Source organism: Sapajus apella, unplaced genomic scaffold (genome assembly GCF_009761245.1).
Source record: "Sapajus apella isolate SASKATOON/1434 unplaced genomic scaffold, GSC_monkey_1.0 scaffold65, whole genome shotgun sequence".
In the NCBI taxonomy this organism is placed as follows: domain Eukaryota; kingdom Metazoa; phylum Chordata; class Mammalia; order Primates; family Cebidae; genus Sapajus; species Sapajus apella.
In genome coordinates, this window is record NW_022437005.1 from 2,473,726 (window position 1) to 2,490,897 (window position 17,172).

The 17,172-nt window shown below is 38.1% G+C and overlaps 1 protein-coding gene and 1 pseudogene across 3 annotated transcripts in view; one reads left to right on the plus strand and one right to left on the minus strand.

Moving 5' to 3' along the window:
- Nucleotides 1–17,172, plus strand: part of MACROD2 (mono-ADP ribosylhydrolase 2) — a 2,030,631-nt gene that overhangs the window by 1,549,186 nt on the left and 464,273 nt on the right. The gene's annotated exons all lie outside the window — the stretch shown is intronic.
- On the minus strand, nt 6,721–7,226 carry LOC116530205 (annotated as a pseudogene). Its single transcript, XR_004259875.1, has one exon. The product of XR_004259875.1 is annotated as a ubiquitin-40S ribosomal protein S27a pseudogene (transcript).

A 17,172-nucleotide genomic window follows, 5' to 3' on the forward strand; every position in this document is an offset into this window, starting at 1 on the left:
AAGAAAAGGTTAGTTTAAGTGACTATCAAAATTAGACATTTCGTTGAATTATTGCAAAGCTCTGGCGGAACCATTTAGTTATGCTACTAGGAAAACATTTTCCTTTTTGTATAATGCATTAAAGATTCTAAGGCTGACTCTGCTACATGTGGATGAAGGTAAGAGCTTAGAACTATTAGGTAACAATAGTGAATAAAATATTAAATAAATAATAGTCATGATTCAACCAGTCTCTGGAGTAGGATCACTAAATACATCGAACGAATGTTAATTGAGTGAAACAGAATTATTGTTATTTTTTAGTTTAAATATTGAAATCACAGTCTTATTTAAGACCAAAGTAGATCAAGTAGATATGCATTTGCTCTGTCTCCTCACCCATTTCCCATATTCTTGCCACTCCATAAAATGAGAACTTCTGTCAACTCCTGGAAGAATTGAGGACAAAGAGCTGAATTTTCTCCATTGTTCTCTGACTTCTCTTGCGAGAAGAGAGAGGAGTGGTTGAATGGCAAGAGCCTGACATCCGTTGGTCCATGTGCCTCTGCTGAGTAAAATCAGTGCACTAAGTATCACTGCTCATGTATGGTCACTGTTCTTGGGCTCACAGGGCTCAATAAGAAAGCCGTGAGGCAGATGGAATTTTCTATGAAGTTCTCTGCCTGTCTGTCCTAAAACCCCAATGCTCAACAACCTGTAGGTCCAAGCTATAAATATAGGGTCAATGGATAGAAAGACTTCTGACGCTGTGTTTAAGCTACATTTTGTAATCCAGTCTTCTGAATAAGAAGGCTGGTGTTTTAATCTCTGACTCTTGCACATTCTGATTCATGGTTTGGAAGTTAGAGAAATATGATGGTTTATTATTCTCAAACTTCAGTACTTGTTATTTAGTTCATCAAAATTAAAGACCCTACAGCCATAATCCATGTCACCTGCTGCCTCAAATCTCAAGATTTTGACCAAAAAAATATGGCTGTGGAGGTCTCTTCTAGTTTAAAAAGACAACCATGTTTTCTTCCCATTTTATGCCTATTCGCCTATCTGTGGCTGGCTGAAGAACTGTGAAAGTGAGAGATGTGTGTTGAAGTAAAATTAGGAGCTCCAAGTTTGACTCCCAGCTCTACCAGTTAACCTGAGGAAATTTAGGTGAGTTTCTTAATCTTTCTAATACTCAGGTCACTCATTTCTAAAATAAGAATAATAAAAATTACTTTGTAAAATTAGAGTACATTATCTGTGATAAGATGATAAAACAGTTTTTCAAAAGAAAAGATATAATGCTAGTGCTAGATGCTGGCGTTTTTTGTTTTTGGTTTTTGTCATTGAAAGATAACCCAGAAATAATTCAAGACTGATTATGGGCTTAGTTCAGTGACTCATGCCTGTAATCCCAGCATTTTAAGAGGCTGAGGCAGGCAAGATAACATGAGGTCAGGAGTTTGAGACCAGCCTGGCCAACATGGTGAAACCTCATCTCTACTAAAAATACAAAGTTAACCAGTCATGATGGTGCGTGCCTGTAATCCCAGTTATTCAGGAGGCTGAGGCAGGAGAATCTCTTGAATCTGGGAGTCAGAGGTTGCAGCAGGCCTAGATTGCACCACCGCACTTCACCCTGGGCAACAGAGTAAGACTCAGTCTCAAAAAAAAGAAAAAGAAAAAAAAATACTGATCATAGTCTTTCTGGATATGTCATTTTTTTTTTTCATTCTTGGACACATAATTTTGCTTTAGATAGTCTGGTTTATGTCTGAAACAGAAGGAGAATGGGTTGGGTAAAGGGGAGGGAATAAATGAAATGATCAAAGCCCACTTGTTTCCAGATGGCTAGATCTAAAAGGCCACAAAATAGCTCTTACTTAAATTATTTGCCCAAACAAAGGAGAAATTTTAAAAATCCCACGAAGATGGAACATCAGATGCTGTGGTACTCCTGATGCAGTCAAGAAACATCAGAAGTTCATACTTCCTGACATGGAGGCAGTGAATATTCTAAGAGAATGTGACTCAGCGACATCATTAATGATCTCTTTACAGCCTTCACCTCCTTTGCCTCAATGTCTTTATTCATCAAAGTGTTGGTAAATTGGGCTTACTCTCATTACATATTTTATTGGAATAAGCATGAATTATGCAGTTAGCTTTCTTGCTTTCCAACAGCATATACAAAGTGAACCAGAAAGATAAGAGAAAACCTTTTCTCCAGGATCTGTAGATTTGTTCAGCTTTTGGAATTTTGCTGGCAATTTGTAGCGATGTTGTCATTTTGCCTACTTAACAGCTGAGTTTCACATTTCGGACTGACTCTGGCCGGGTAGAGTGGTTACTTGCTTTGATGTTCTTGGAGATTCTCTACCTTGCTTGGTACTGCTAGGCTAAAATTTAATATTGTTCTGTCTGTGCTACCTAACACCAGTACTTTTGGGGCCTCATCTGCCTTCAGTAGGGTACTGTCCTTTATCCTTTGTGAAAATCAAACTTTAAAAAAAAAATGAATGAGAGATAAAATGAGAAGGAGCAAAATGGTTTGGGTAAATTTTTTTAAGCAGTGCCTTTGGCTTTTGTTATTTTATGCTAAGTTATTTATCAGTAATTATCATTAGACAAGCTATCCTGGGGTGAAAAGCTGCTGCTTTTTCTTCTGTAGCCACGTGAACCCTGGGGAGTGCCAAGGGAATTAAAATAAGAACAGAGCACACTGCTGTTTCATCTCGGCTACTGCAACATCTCTGCTTGACACCCTGTGTTGAACAAGAGGCTATTTAGTAGATCTCAACAATTATGCATGTACTTTCCTGGCAGAGAACTCTTTGCTGCTTTGTCAAGATTATGTTGAATCAGCATAAAATCAGGCCTGACTTATTTCTGGAAGGAAGCAGCCTCTCTCTTACCCTTGGAAACAAGATGATCATAATCAAGTTGTGCATATACAACATTTCTTTTGAGTATAGACAACAACTTATTCTTGTAAAGAATTTAAAATTTAATTCTCATATCTCCACTGGGATTGCTGCCGACTGTCCCACCCCCATCCCCCACCAGCCTTAGTTTTTGGTGTATTTCTAGCTCTGTCCATCTTGGAGCAACTACAGGAGGTTTTGGCAGCTGTTTTTGTCTCTGTTGGAATCCTAACCCTTTTATGATGTGGGCCTTCATATAAGTATGTGACGTGGAAAATGAAACCCATGTGTGAATACAGAGTTAATTAGTATGAAAAGTCCCATTTTCTACCACATTTCTTGCCAGCAGCTGTGATTAGGAGCACTTAAGATTTCCAGGTCTCCTAATATTTTTTAACTAAATTCAAGCATAGAGATTCTGAAATATCCCGTTCTGTGATATTATAGATGCATGACAAAAAGGGAATTAATCTTGGAAAATATTGTTTGTGTGTATGTGTGTGCAGGTGTCTGTGTGTTTCAGACTTGGAGTTCATTCACTACACTTTCTGTACATAAAGGTAATTTGTTCTAAATGTTTTAAGCAGCAGCAGCAGCAAATTTTCTGAAGTCTTTAATCACTGGGATGATTATTTAAGGCATGTTTTAATGAAGGACCACTTTAAAAAAAAACCCCAGAGTAAGACTCTTTTTGACTCAATTGACATTTTATCTGTGTTCTCTAATGGAAATGATCTCCATGGCAGAGATGAAAATAAGACCTTTGAATTGTGTGGAGTAAAATAAGATGGGTCAGCTGAATTGGGGGAATCTGGGGATGGTCCTTAGAAAGGAAATAGTTGCATTTGGCTGGAGCTAGGGAGACCCAGTGACAGAGGGAGACTGAAAACATCTCATAGCTCGTGTCATGTTTGGGTAGAAACATACACAGTTTGAGCAGAATACAAAGTTACAGAGGTCTAAGAAATTAGAAAAGAAAAGCAACAACTTCTCCTTTATTCCTAATGCTATGGCTGGGAGGCAAATGGGGTCTTCCAAATATGTGAGTACATGCAGCCATGCACAAATGTTATTCACTGATGAGGATGGAGTGTTGATGCCCTTAGGAACAGTATCACTTGTGGACTAGGTGGTAACAAAAAACTAGAAAGATGTGCTTCTCATATCTTGATATCACAGTCTATCAGAGAGGATGGAGGAGGAGGAGGGATACTGGTCTAGCTTGCTGTGCAGTCTCCTTCTCCTGCCCCATTCTCCTCCTTATCAAGGACCTCCTAACTCTATTCCTAATGCCTCTTTTCCTTTGTATTTTATACCTGGTCCCTGCCCTTAATAGCCAGCCCGGGAGGGATGAATATGCCTAGTTCCTGGTGCCCTGCCTTTATGGCCTTAGAAAACCTTTCTCTAAAACATCCCTGTGCCCTTCACGCTTACATTCAAGTTTCATGTGAGACTTGCAAACATTGAGCATAATAAGAAAGAATATGCAGCAAACCATCTTAAAAGAAAGACTACAAATTATTTTCGCATTAAAACTATTAAAAAGTATATTTCACTTTGGTAGACAGCAGAGAAAAATCTCTTTTAAGTTTAAAAGAAAAAGGCATTTTCTTAGCAGAATAAACAAGGTAACGAAGTGTGGTACAGATTGATCAAAGAAATAAAATAATATATTTTATTGCACACTTCTAGCTCTTTGCTGGAAATACTTGACTATAAAAGCCTTTTAAAAAGTCTTTTGAAAGACAGGGATATAACACATTGTTTGTCTTACTAGCAGAGGAAACAAAATGATCAGTGAAAGCGGGGTAAGGATGAGGGGATTCTTAAACTGTTTTCCATGCATATGATTCCACTTAATCAGGGCTAGAACAAAGGATACCATTTTTCTTTCCTTTTTCCGTATGTGTTATTTCATATTATTAAATGAGATTTGAGTGAACTGAAGTAAATCAGCCAAAACCCAGCTTGGATTAGATCCCCTAAACTTCCTTATGCCCAGATTTTTTCCAGATGGTTTCTCATGTCGCCGGTTTAATATCAACAGTGTGTGACACGCTAGAAGAATATTTCTTAGACTAGTTCAGTCCTTGAAAGATAATTACACTGTCAGTTGCCATCACTGTTACTGTGAAAGTGAAGATAACTGGGGTAAGTATATTAAAATCCAGCCCCGAACCAGCCCGACTTTCAGATAGTGCATCTAAGAACCTTCGCTCATTTTTGTCACTATCTGTCTATGTTACACAGTGTAACACTGATATCTTTAGGACAGCAAAATGCCTGCAGGTCACTTTTTGGTTATATGCTAAGGAAAATATCAAGAATTTTTGCAGGATGAAAAAGACTGTATGCTCGTGTCTGCTTAAAAACCCTGATTTCTCTGCTTTTCCACTTTCATTTATAAGTTGAAAATGTATTTTTAGGCTAGTACCCACTTTAGACCTTTTTTTATTGTACCTCTGACATTACTTATGGCACATTTTGCAGCTGGGTTTAAAAGCATGTTAGCAGGCAATTGTAGGTACCATGTCAGCAAATGTGGAAAATAGAATGAGACTAACAAATAAGGAATGCCTGCAAAATCATGATTTGAGGTGAAAATAAAAGAGTTTCATGAAAGTGCTTTTAAACTCTTTTTATTTTAATATAATCACCGTCTTACAGAAAAGTTGCAAGAATGGTGGAGAGAACTCTGGTAATACGTTTACCAGGGTGACCAGTTGTCAACATTTTAAACATTTTTTCGATATGCTTTTTGTTATTTTATATCTATTTTCCCTTGAACAATGAAAATAAGTTATGTACCTCTTGCCACTTTACTTTTCAATAATTTAGTATTTCCTAAGTACAGGAATATTTTCTCACATGACCCCAGATAAATTACCATGCTAGGAAATTATAGTGAGTAAAATGCTGTTGTTCAATCCACGATTCACCTTTAAATGTTGCCAGTTTTCCCGGTAATGTGCTGGATCCATTGTATTTAACCATCTCCAGTTAGCTCTGGGATATCATGAAGCTGCTTTTAAAAATGCAGCATTTTTCACGCCTGTAATCCCAGCACTTTGGGAGGCCGAGGTGGGTGGATCGCGAGGTCAAGAGATCGAGACCATCCTGGTCAACATGGTGAAATCCCGTCTCTACTAAAAATACAAAAATTCAGCTGGGCATGGTGGCGCGTGCCTGTAATCCCAGCTACTTGGGAGGCTGAGGCAGGAGAATTGCCTGAGCCCAGGAGGCGGAGGTTGCATTGAGCCGAGATGGCGCCATTGCACTCCAGCCTGGGTAAAAAGAGCGAAACTCCATCTCAAAAAAAAGAAAAAAAAAAAATGCAGCATTTTAAAAGACAATATGGAGCAAGCCAGCCACCAAGAGCTGTTCCCTGACCGCCGTGTAACTGCTCACCAAACTCCGTTGTGCTTTTCTGGTAACTGACTTGCATCTTATAGATTACCAACAGAAAGCATTTCAAATGCAAATGTTCGTCTGAAAATAAATCCCTAGAGATCTCTGAGTGTCTAAAGAGATAAACACGCAAGCAGTCTAAAGTTGCTTTTAGGTTGAATATGCACATTTATTTATAAACACGGCTGTAACCGTAAGTGATTTTCTGCAAACTTCATGGCTATATGGTGATTACTGCACAGAATTTTCTTATCTACATATTTGTTGGGAGTTGCTGAGATGATGAGTGAGTAGATACATTCACTGAGAAAATTATTTTAGCATATTAAATAACATGCCAAATAGTGTGAGATACTTTCAAACTGTAAGATACTTGTGCGTGTAGTTTCTTTTTTTTTTTTTTTTTTTAAGCTTATGTCTTTTATTAACTCAGTTACTTGTCTTCTGGTTTGTTGAAGCAGTAAGTCAGACAACATTTGCCACAGTAATGTCTGTCAAAGTGGCTTGCCATAAACACTCCAGCACCACATTCATCAGAAGGGCACTCTCGACGAAGGCGACTAATTTTGCCATTCTCATCCACCTTATAATATTTCAGGACAGCCAGCTTGACCTTCTTTCTCTTGTGCTTATGCTTCTTGGGAGTGCTGTAAGACTTCTTCTTCCTTTTCTTAGCAGCACCACGAAGTCTCAACACAAGATGAAGGGTAGGCTCCTTCTGAATGTTGTAGTCAAAGTACGACCGTCTTGCAGTTGCTTGCCAGCAAAGATCAGTCTTGGCTGATCAGGAGGAATTCCTTCCTTATCCTGGGTCTTGGCTTTTACATTTTCTGTCGTATCTGAGGGTTCAACCTCGAGGGCGGTGGTCTTCCCCGTAAGGGTTTTCACGAAAATCTGCATTTTGGTGGCGGCCCCACCTGAGGCGCAGATGGCGGATCGAAAAGGCGCATGTAGTTTCTTTAGATATAGAAAGTAGAATTGTCAGCTGAGCAACAAATCAGTCATGGGTACTACTTGATATTTTTTTTTTTTTTGGTTTAGAGACAAGGTTTCACTCTGTCACACAGGCTAGAGTGCAGAGGCACTATCAAAGCTCAGTGCAGCCTCGAATTCCTGGGCTCAAGCAGTCCTCCTGCCTCAGCCTCCCATGTAGCTAGTTTTTTAATTTTAATATTTTACAGACAAGGCCTTGCTGTATTGCCCAGGCTGGCCTCAGGTGACCCCCCCCACAGGCTTGGGCCACTGCACGCAGCCTGGTATTTTTTTAGTAGTGCTGTGAGGAGAAAACCTGTCCACCATACAAGGCCACACTGGGTTTGTAGTGAGGAATCGGAGTACTGATCTTTTTCCTGCCATTTCTTAGCCCTGTGACCTCATTTGCCCTGTCTGTGAAATAAAACGACTCAGCCAAGTGATCTCTGAGCTTCTTTCACAATTACAGTGCTGTGATGGCTAGAGTAAACGTAGGAAAAAAGCATTATTAATTTAAAAAGCCCAACCGTGCCAAAGCTTGTTCTTAAAAATAATATATGCAGTTGATATCCATTTACTCATTAGTGAAACCCCACTGGAGATACAATACAATACAACCAGCCCCAGAGGCTGGGCGTGGTGGCTCATGCCTGAAATAGAAGCTCTTTGGGAGGCTGAAGCTGGTGGATTGCTTGAGGCTAGGAGTTCAAGACCAGCCTGGCCAACAAGGTGAAACCTAACCCCCACCGTCTCTACTAAAACACAAGAATAAAATTTGACTGGGTGTGGTGGTGTGCACCTGTAATCCCAGCTGCTCTGGGATTAGGCTGAGGTGCAAAAATCGGTTGAACCTGGGAGGAGGAGGTTGCAGTGAACCAAGATTGTGCCACTGCATGCCAGCCTGGGCAACAGAGTAAGACTCTGTCTCCTCCTGCTCCCCCCCAAAAGGAATAATTCCCAGTAAGAAATTGAAATTGATTTTGCTTACTGTATGACTGGGACCTCTGTATTCAGGACTTTTTCCATTCTCATATCTTCCTTCTAACTCCAGTCTCCCTTGGTATTTATTGCCATTAAAGAAAGAATATCTCTTATCATTCCCAGTAGTTTGTCCTGTCCTCGTTTCCATTTTGCTTAGGCCGAGAAAACACCCTTCAGTTAATCATTCGTGCATCATTTGTGTGAGTAAGCATCACTCTGAAACTTATCTCAAAGTCCTCCCCTGTTTATCTGCAGGTCTTCTCTAATACTTCAAGCCGTTTTTTTCCAACTATGGAGTAATTTACTATAGTTACACTGTTTCCTTTCATAGTTCTTGATAGTTTACAGAAATACTGTCTGCTTACAGTTATCTGATCCTAAGTATACAGCAAACTTAAGTATACCCTGTATCTCAAATGATTCTTATATTGAAATAAATAAAAATTCAGAAGTGAGAAAGTGGAAAAGCCAAATCTTTTTTTTTTTAATTTTTTTTTGTATTTTACTATATTATTGTGGGCTTTTTTTCAGAAAATTATTTAAATATACTGACTAGTTAAAAATACTTGGTTTCTATTCATATATTAATAAAGTATCACGAGGTCAAGAGATCGAGACCATCCTGGTCAACATGGTGAAACCCCGTCTCTACTAAAAATACAAAACATTAGCTGGGCATGGTGGCGCGTGCCTGTAATCCCAGCTACTCAGGAGGTTGAGGCAGGAGAATTGCCTGAACCCAGGAGGCGGAGGTTGTGGTGAGCCGAGATCGCGCCATTGCACTCCAGACTGGGTAACAAGAGCGAAACTTCGTCTCAAAAAAAAAAAAAATAGTTAAATATTTTAAACTTTCCCATGAATAAGTACAAGTTAGTCAAGACTTTATTATTTTATGAATTATATAAAAATATAGTTCTCTTTCATTCATGGAGGGAAGGAGAATTTGGTCATATTACTGGCCAGTGCATATAATCTACTCAGCTGATGTAGATATCTGAGTGTTCATATCAGGCAAATGTGCTCCAGGAGGCTGGGATAAAGCTAGAGACATGGCCTTCATGTCACTCAGCATTTGAGATGCAGGGACATGCTGCCAACACCTGGGAATAATGTAGAATGTGAATAACTCCCAGATTATCACAGTATATAAACCACTCCCTGGAAGCAAATAGGGAACCTTGTCCATGCGACTTCACCCTTTCCAGACTCCTGGGTACCTTTTAATGATCACTTCTGTGGTGCATTACAGGATGCTCTAGTGACAACTTAAAGGCCCTAACGTGGCTGCCAAAACTGCCTAGCGAGTTTTAAATATGGGAGGATTATATCCTAGAGACTCTGTTTAAAAGTCATGCGCTCAAATACCTACAAGGGCCAGGTGGTAGCACATGAATGAAGCTTGCGCTGGGTACCACAGTGAAAGGGAAAACATGTGGCCCCCGTAAAGAGGGCAGCTGTTTCTCTGCTCCAGGGAATGGTACCAGGTCAGAATGTGGCCTCAGAGTTACCACTTCTTCTTGCCTTTAGCAAAAAGCTGGAAATTCAGATTTTTTTGGTTGGTATAATTTTCTGAATCTTAAATATTAGCAAATTTACTTTAGGAAAGACTGTGCCAGCTCACCATGTCTGTAGGTCATCAGTGTGTGAATTCTGAAGGAGAATCCAAAAAGATGTTAATGTGCTTCAGCAGGTACAGTTTCTGTTGACTTTAGTTGGTTATAAGCCACAAGGCCTGGGCTCTGGCTCTAGGTATCTCCATAGGAAAAGTCCTGCATTTTCTGTGGAGTTGCTATCTCCCATCCTACCGTGTCCTTATCATGGCAAAGATGTGCACGGACTTCCCAAGTTCTATTGAGAGTTTCAAGGAAATCTTAGACCTTCCATCCTTTGTGTTTCTTGCCTGGTAAAATGGAGATTTCCGGGGTCCAGGCCTTCGGAATAGAGGACACACCTGTATACAACATGTTGTTTTTCTTTCTGTGTTGATGCATTAGTCAGTGTAAGCTAGACTGTGCCACATAGCAAACTAATGTGGAATGTTCAGTGACTAAACACACAGAGACTTTATCTCTTGCTCCCACTCTAAGTCTTACAGTGTGTGTCCACACCGTAGGCTGCTCGGTGACCTACACTAACAAATGGCTTATTTCTTTGTGATGCTGCCACCCTCAAAATATGGCCTCTAGGAATTTCATAACTTAGCAAGAGAGCAGTGGCGGGGGCACATCAGTTTGGTTCAGAAGTGACGCATATTACTCTTGCTTATGGCCCTTTGATCAGAACTAGTCATGTAGTTCCAAACGAACTGGAAGAGAGGCTGGGAAACACAAGGCCACCTATGAGATATATATCTCACATGAAATATGTGCTCCCACCATGTTTTCCTGACCATCAAACTCAGACTTGGGGCTCCCATTAATAAGCAACCTAGTGATGGTTTTAGCCTCAATCCTTCCAAGATGCCAAGATCAGTTTCTACGGGTATCATCTGAAAGTTACCAGAACAATCTTCTAGCGTAAGTCTTGTGAATAAAAGGTTGGAGCTTGGGAACACCAGCATTTTAGAATCTAACAGTTTAAGGGGCCTTCTTATGCAGGGCTGCTGTTCCTCTTTCCCAGCCATGTCATGATCACAGCCTAAGAGAAGGGAGACAGAAATCTTCCTGACTGTCTTGACTGGAACATGATTTCCTTCAATAATTCTGAAACCAGAGCTCAGCCAAGAAATTGTAGAGAAGGATGGGGAAGGACCTTCTGCTTAACTCCTGCCGGGAGTGGTTCTAGTCCTCAGTGTCACATTAGTTGATCATAAGTATAAGCTTCCTCGGTATAGGGGGCTATGTAGAAAAGTTTGCATTTCTGGAGTTTTGTGTATCTTTGTTTTGTTGGGAAAATGTTCACTTTTATTTCTTAAATGATATTATTTTTTAATTGACAGATAAAATTGTATATATTTATCATATATAAAAAGATGTTTTGAGTTATATATGAATGCTGTGGAAGGACTAAATCTAGCTAATTAACAAGGTCTTATTGTTTGTGTGATGAGAACATGTAACTTTCATTCTTTAGCATTTTTTGAGAATACAATCTATTCTTATTAACTATAGTCACCATGTTTTATAATAGATCTTGAACTTATTCTATCAAACTGAAATTTTGCATTCTTTGATCACTCTCCAGTCCCAGTTCCCCAGCCACCCACGTCCCTGGTAACCACATTTCTACTCTCTGCTCTGATGAGATTTGCATATAAGAATTGAGATCATGCCGTAGTTGTTTTTTTCTGTGCCTGGCTTATTTTTCTTAAAATGACGTCCTCCAGATTCAGCTGTATTTTGAGGTGGTAGCTTCACACAGAAGTAGACCATTTGTTGATCTGGATCACTGAGTAACAACCATGTTGACATACAGTGTTAGACACGTTCATTCTATCGCAAGGGACAGGATTTCCTTCTTGTATGGCTAAATAGTATTCCATTGTGTGTCTGTTGATGGTCACTTAGGTTGATTCCATATGTTGGGTATAGTGAATGATACTGTAATAAATATGAGAGTGCAGATATCTCTTGGGCATACTAATTTTATTTCCTTTGGATACATGCTTGGTAGTGGTATTGCTGGATTATATGGTAGTTTTATTGTTCGTTTTTTGAGGAAACTCAAAAAATATACATGTTTTCAATTTATATTGAAATTTATGTAATATATGAAACAATTCCCATTGTTTTTCATACCAGCTGTATTAATGTACATTTCCACAAATGGCATGCAAGGTTTTCCTTTTCTCTACATCCTCGCTAACACTTCCCGTATTTCATCTTTTTTATATTAGCCATTCAAGCAAATGTGAGGTAACATCTCATTGTGGTTTTAATTTGCATTTTCTTGATGATTAGTGATGTTGAGCATTTCTTCATATAGCTGTTAGAATGTTTGCACTTTGAAATAGTTTTATCCAATCTGAGCGAAGTTCTCTGCTATGTGCACTGTTCCAGATTTACAGGCTTGGGGATCAATCTTGCTGGGAGGTGGAGAATAGAATGACTACAACTCTTATGTATAACTTTTAGTTATAAATAACTGAGAACCCAGCTCAAATGAGCTCAAGCAAGACAAGGAATTGATTGGCTCTAGCAATTAAAAGTCCAGGGGAAGGACTGGCTCCAGTTACAACTGGAATCAGCTGCCTTGGCACCCACACTTGCTATTCTTTTGTTCTCTGTAGTGACTTTATGTTGAGCCACTTCCTGTTGGCCCTAGCTTTAGAAATTCTCAGGTTCAAGTTTAGCAAAAGAAGTATTAGAATGCTTTCTTGCATCCTCAAAAATCCTGAATTTCACTCTAATTGGAACAATTTAAGTCACATGTCCGGCCCTGAAGCAGTGGCTATGACTTGTGATGTCGTGATTGGTTTCATAAATCAAACCAAAAAGCAGATGTTGTTGCCAGGCCCACAGACAAAAAAAGAAACAGAAGAAAAGGTAATAGAGGATCAACATATACCCACTAAAGCACGAAGGGGGAAAATAGATAATTACCTCAGTATTTCAGTTATTTAACCTGAATATATTTTTATTTCTACCAATTATTATCATCTTTTCTTGTGCCTGCTGGCTTGGGATACTATCTTCAGAATCTCCTATTGGTTAAAACTCTGCTGAAGAAATTTAACTCTTAAGGTATATTTTAATCTACATTTGTAGGTCAATACAGAAATACTTTTTACTGAGGCCACTATTTTATTTTTAACATGGTGCTGTTTGTACATCTGGAAGCCTGCAGATAGCTGGAAACAGTTTGGATGTCCTTGAAAGGAAAAACGGTTATAATCTCTGGATTTCTATTTGGATTTATGTAAGTCAAAGAGGTTGAGACAGAAATAATTATTTTCCAAATACCTTCCTCTATACTTCCTTCCTTTTCTTTGGTTTATTTTTCAGGGGTATCTCTGTATATAGATGTGTTCCTCTTGAAAATATTTACAGTTTCCCTGACTTTTTTTTTTGGAACTGTTACTTTGTTAGGAAAATATACTCTATTAATTTTATTACAGATATCTAGTTTTATCATATTTATAAACTTTATATTCTAATTGTTTTAAGTTTACAAAGAACTAAACCAAATATTTAGATATTTAGGTCCTCATACTGGTGAAAAATTAAATTTGGCTTATGGCGCCTCTGTATCTGTAGCAGATGATGGAAGGCATTTGTTTGAGAGGGCCCCAAATGATCACATGAAATACACAGATTAACATCGGCCAGATGAGGATTGGAGATGGGACTTGTATTATTTGAACTTGGAAACATAGTGTTTTCCACAGTATGTTCTTAGAGAACTAATCTGCAAGGGTTACTTGGTCAGACAGATTGAGGGAAATGTGGCATGCTTTACTTGAAAATTAAAAATAAACATTGTCATTATGTTTTCTGGCAAGTCCTATAATTTTTAAAAAGTGTTTAACACTAACATCACACTTCCCAAACTGACTTTGACCACAGTTTTTCCCAAACCTACTTTGACCAGTTATTTATTTATTTATTTATTTATTGCATGAGGAGTTAATAACATTCCCTGGAATCACAGGACAAACTTGGAGAAATATGTTCTTCAGTATTTCAAAAGGAACCCATCATGTGTCTTGCTGAAGACCCCTTTGACAACATTTAAACTCTTTCCAGTTTAATCAAAAGGAAAGGGAGCTTTTCACTGTACAAATATTGATTGAAAGCACTGTATATATTCACTCAAATTTCTCAGGTAAGAGGAAAGGGTATGTTTCCTGGAAATGACAGCATGAACACTTGCCAAGCCCTCATATAAATCAATGTTCACTCTTGTAAATCATAAATCCATTAGCCTCTTAGAGAATTTCTTAGTTTTATTCTCAAATTTGCAATGGAAACTGTTCTTAAAGTAATTGCTTTTAGTAATTTACTTGTGTAAAGCAAAATAGTCTTTAAAATTAACCTTTTCTAATATATGTAATTTCCAAAGTTAATTTCTGAAAAAGAAAAACAAACTTCAGTGACATTCGTTGTAATCTGTCTAGGGTTTATTCCCTCTGATAGGAACTACCGATTAATTTAGCTAACTTCTCAGAAGAGCTGAGTCTGAACATCTTTCCTTATAAATTAGTTTATTTGGTTTCTTTATGCTACCAGTACAGTGATTTCTATATAAATTTAAATTTTATTATCTGTACTATGATTTTATATGCTTTTAGTTTAAAATAAAGTATTTCGCATGAATGCATGAGAGCCCACACTTATTTTATATTTGAATGTGAAAAGCGATTCTGCTAAAAAAACTCATTGCCAACTTACTAAAATTGATGGAGTGTATGTTTTTAGTCAGCAGACTATCAAAGTGACATGCAAAGCCTAAGAAAGATGTAGCCCCAGGAGGAAACTTCATCTGAGGGTCCTCTAAATGCAAGTAAATCAAATTTTAACTACAGAAAAATTTAAATTACAAAGACATCTTATCCACATTACATTATGACAAAATAGAACTAATAATATTCATATTACCAATAAATTGAAAAGTGCCAGAATGAAAACCACAAGGGTACTTTTCAAAACAGTATTATTAAATAATAAAGAAGACTAATTGCAGAAAATTTGGAAAAGCAGAACACTGCAAGGCACATAAAGAAATACTCCACCATCCTAATACCAAAATAACCATGATGTGTTGGCATTGTTCATTCCAGTCTCACTCATCTTACATTTCACTAAACCATAAACTATGGTGTTTTCCCATGTCGTTTTAAACCAAATGAACATCGTTTTTTAATAGCAGCATAATATGCCTTCACATGCCAAAACAAAATAGTATTTTTTCTTAATGAAAATAAACTTTTGTGTCTGTTGTTTTGCCTTTTGCCCTGAGAATAGAAGCAAGTTCGTTGTAAGAAAGGCTGGCATCAGCTCTTTGTAGGAGTACGTGCACAGATTTCGAATTACTATGTCCTGTTAGGAATATTTCATAGGAAAATCAGCAAAGGTTTTTCTTTAATTTCCTTTCCTTAGTTCTCTAATTAAGGAATAGAAAGAAGACAGCCTAGGATGAGAGAGGCCAAGAACTCTCTTATAAGTTGTTCAGTAGAAGAGTAGAGAGATTGTAAAATTCAGCCAGATCAACAATTCTATTAAAGAAGCCCTATCTGCTAGGTAAACCTGAAATGTGTTAAAGTGATTTTACCTAAGCCACACTCCTACCTGTAGCTCCTTAGGCCTTCATCAAAGAACCCCCTTGTGAGCCTTTCCTTTCTGAACCTCCGTCCCTGTTTTCTGTCGGTTTTCTGTTTCCCTGATACTGTCCCAGCACACACCTCGATTCCTCTCCCGCCCTTAGGGAACTCTGGCACTTAGAATGGTGTATCCAAACTGCAGTCAAGCCTTCATAACCTTGTATTGACACACATCTGTGACAATTTTACTCTCCCACCCAATTCTTAGCGTACTGTTGAAAAAATTTTCGAAGATCTGCTCATATCTCTCTTGAATCTCAACCAGTCAAACAGATTCAGCTCAGTGTGATTTTGTGTGTGACATTGCCAATAATTACAAACCTTAGACACTGGTCCAGCATGAGGGCATAATTAATGAGTGCACTTTTTCTGCAGGTGCTATTGGCAATAGTGCTCTTACCAATAATCTCTGAGCATAATTAACTAAACAAAAAGGTATGCTATTTCATACATGAGCATGAGCTCATGAGCAGGTACCAGGTAGTATCCACCAACTTTGGGCCAATCCTGCATACTTGGCATGTCGTAATGATATATTTTTTTTTATCCTAGGAAACTATGCTGAGTTCTGGTGATAAAACACAGAAAAACATCAGATCTTAATTATTTTCATTAAAAAACATAATTCTAAGAACAACTCTGAAATCATCTAGAATTTGGAATATATTCTAGAGACACACATTCTTTCTTTCTCTCATTTTACAAGAGAGGGTTATATTTAGTTGGCTTTTTTCATAAACACCTATTTTACCTGAATTTGAAGATTAAATTTCTTAATATTTATATGAGAAAGGTAGACAGATGCTAAAGGTGTTTTGCCCAGTCTAAGGAGAAGAAAGTAACACACCATGAAAGCACAGGAGTGTTTTAGAAGATTTTTAGCTCTGGCAATTGGGAATCTGCTGGTTTAAATTTCTATTATTTCAGCTTCAGGGCAATCCAAATCATACAGGGCTTGGACATCATTGCATCAATTCTAATACTTTTTGTTTTTCTTTCTCCTCAAAACCCCGTATATTCATTGTATTGAGGTGTGGCTTCAACCTTCAAGGATCCATTCTCAGTATGTTTGAAATCTAAAGATGAAATGAATTTCATAACTGGAAAATCCAGTTATCGGGCATGAGCAAATGGCTGCATTTGTTTTAGATTCTTTTGCTAGTCACTTCATTTTCCTCTAATTTAACAAGGTCATGTATGAAATTAGACTCAGCTGTTATTTATTTTATTACTGCGCTCCAAGGTATAAATGTTCCTTTCTTATCTAGAAGTTTGCTTTTGACTTTCTTGCTCTTTATATGTAGATACCTATGTCATGCTTTTCAGCCTCCAAAGATGCAAGCTCAAAGTTAATTTTACCATCTTTGACTCATCTAGAAAAGTAAGGAAGCCATTTTCTCCAAGTGAACAATCCAATTGTGCTGTCTTGAGGAACAAATCATCAGCAGCATTTTTTTTTTTTTTTGAGATGGAGTTTCACTCTTGTTACCCAGGCTGGAGTGCAATGGTGTGATCTCTGCTCATCGCAACCTCCGCCTCCTGGGTTCAAGCAATTCTCCTGCCTCAGCCTCAGAGTAGGTGGGACTACAGGTGTGTGCCACCATGCCCAGCTAATTTTTTTATTTTTAGTAGAGATGGGGTTTCACCATG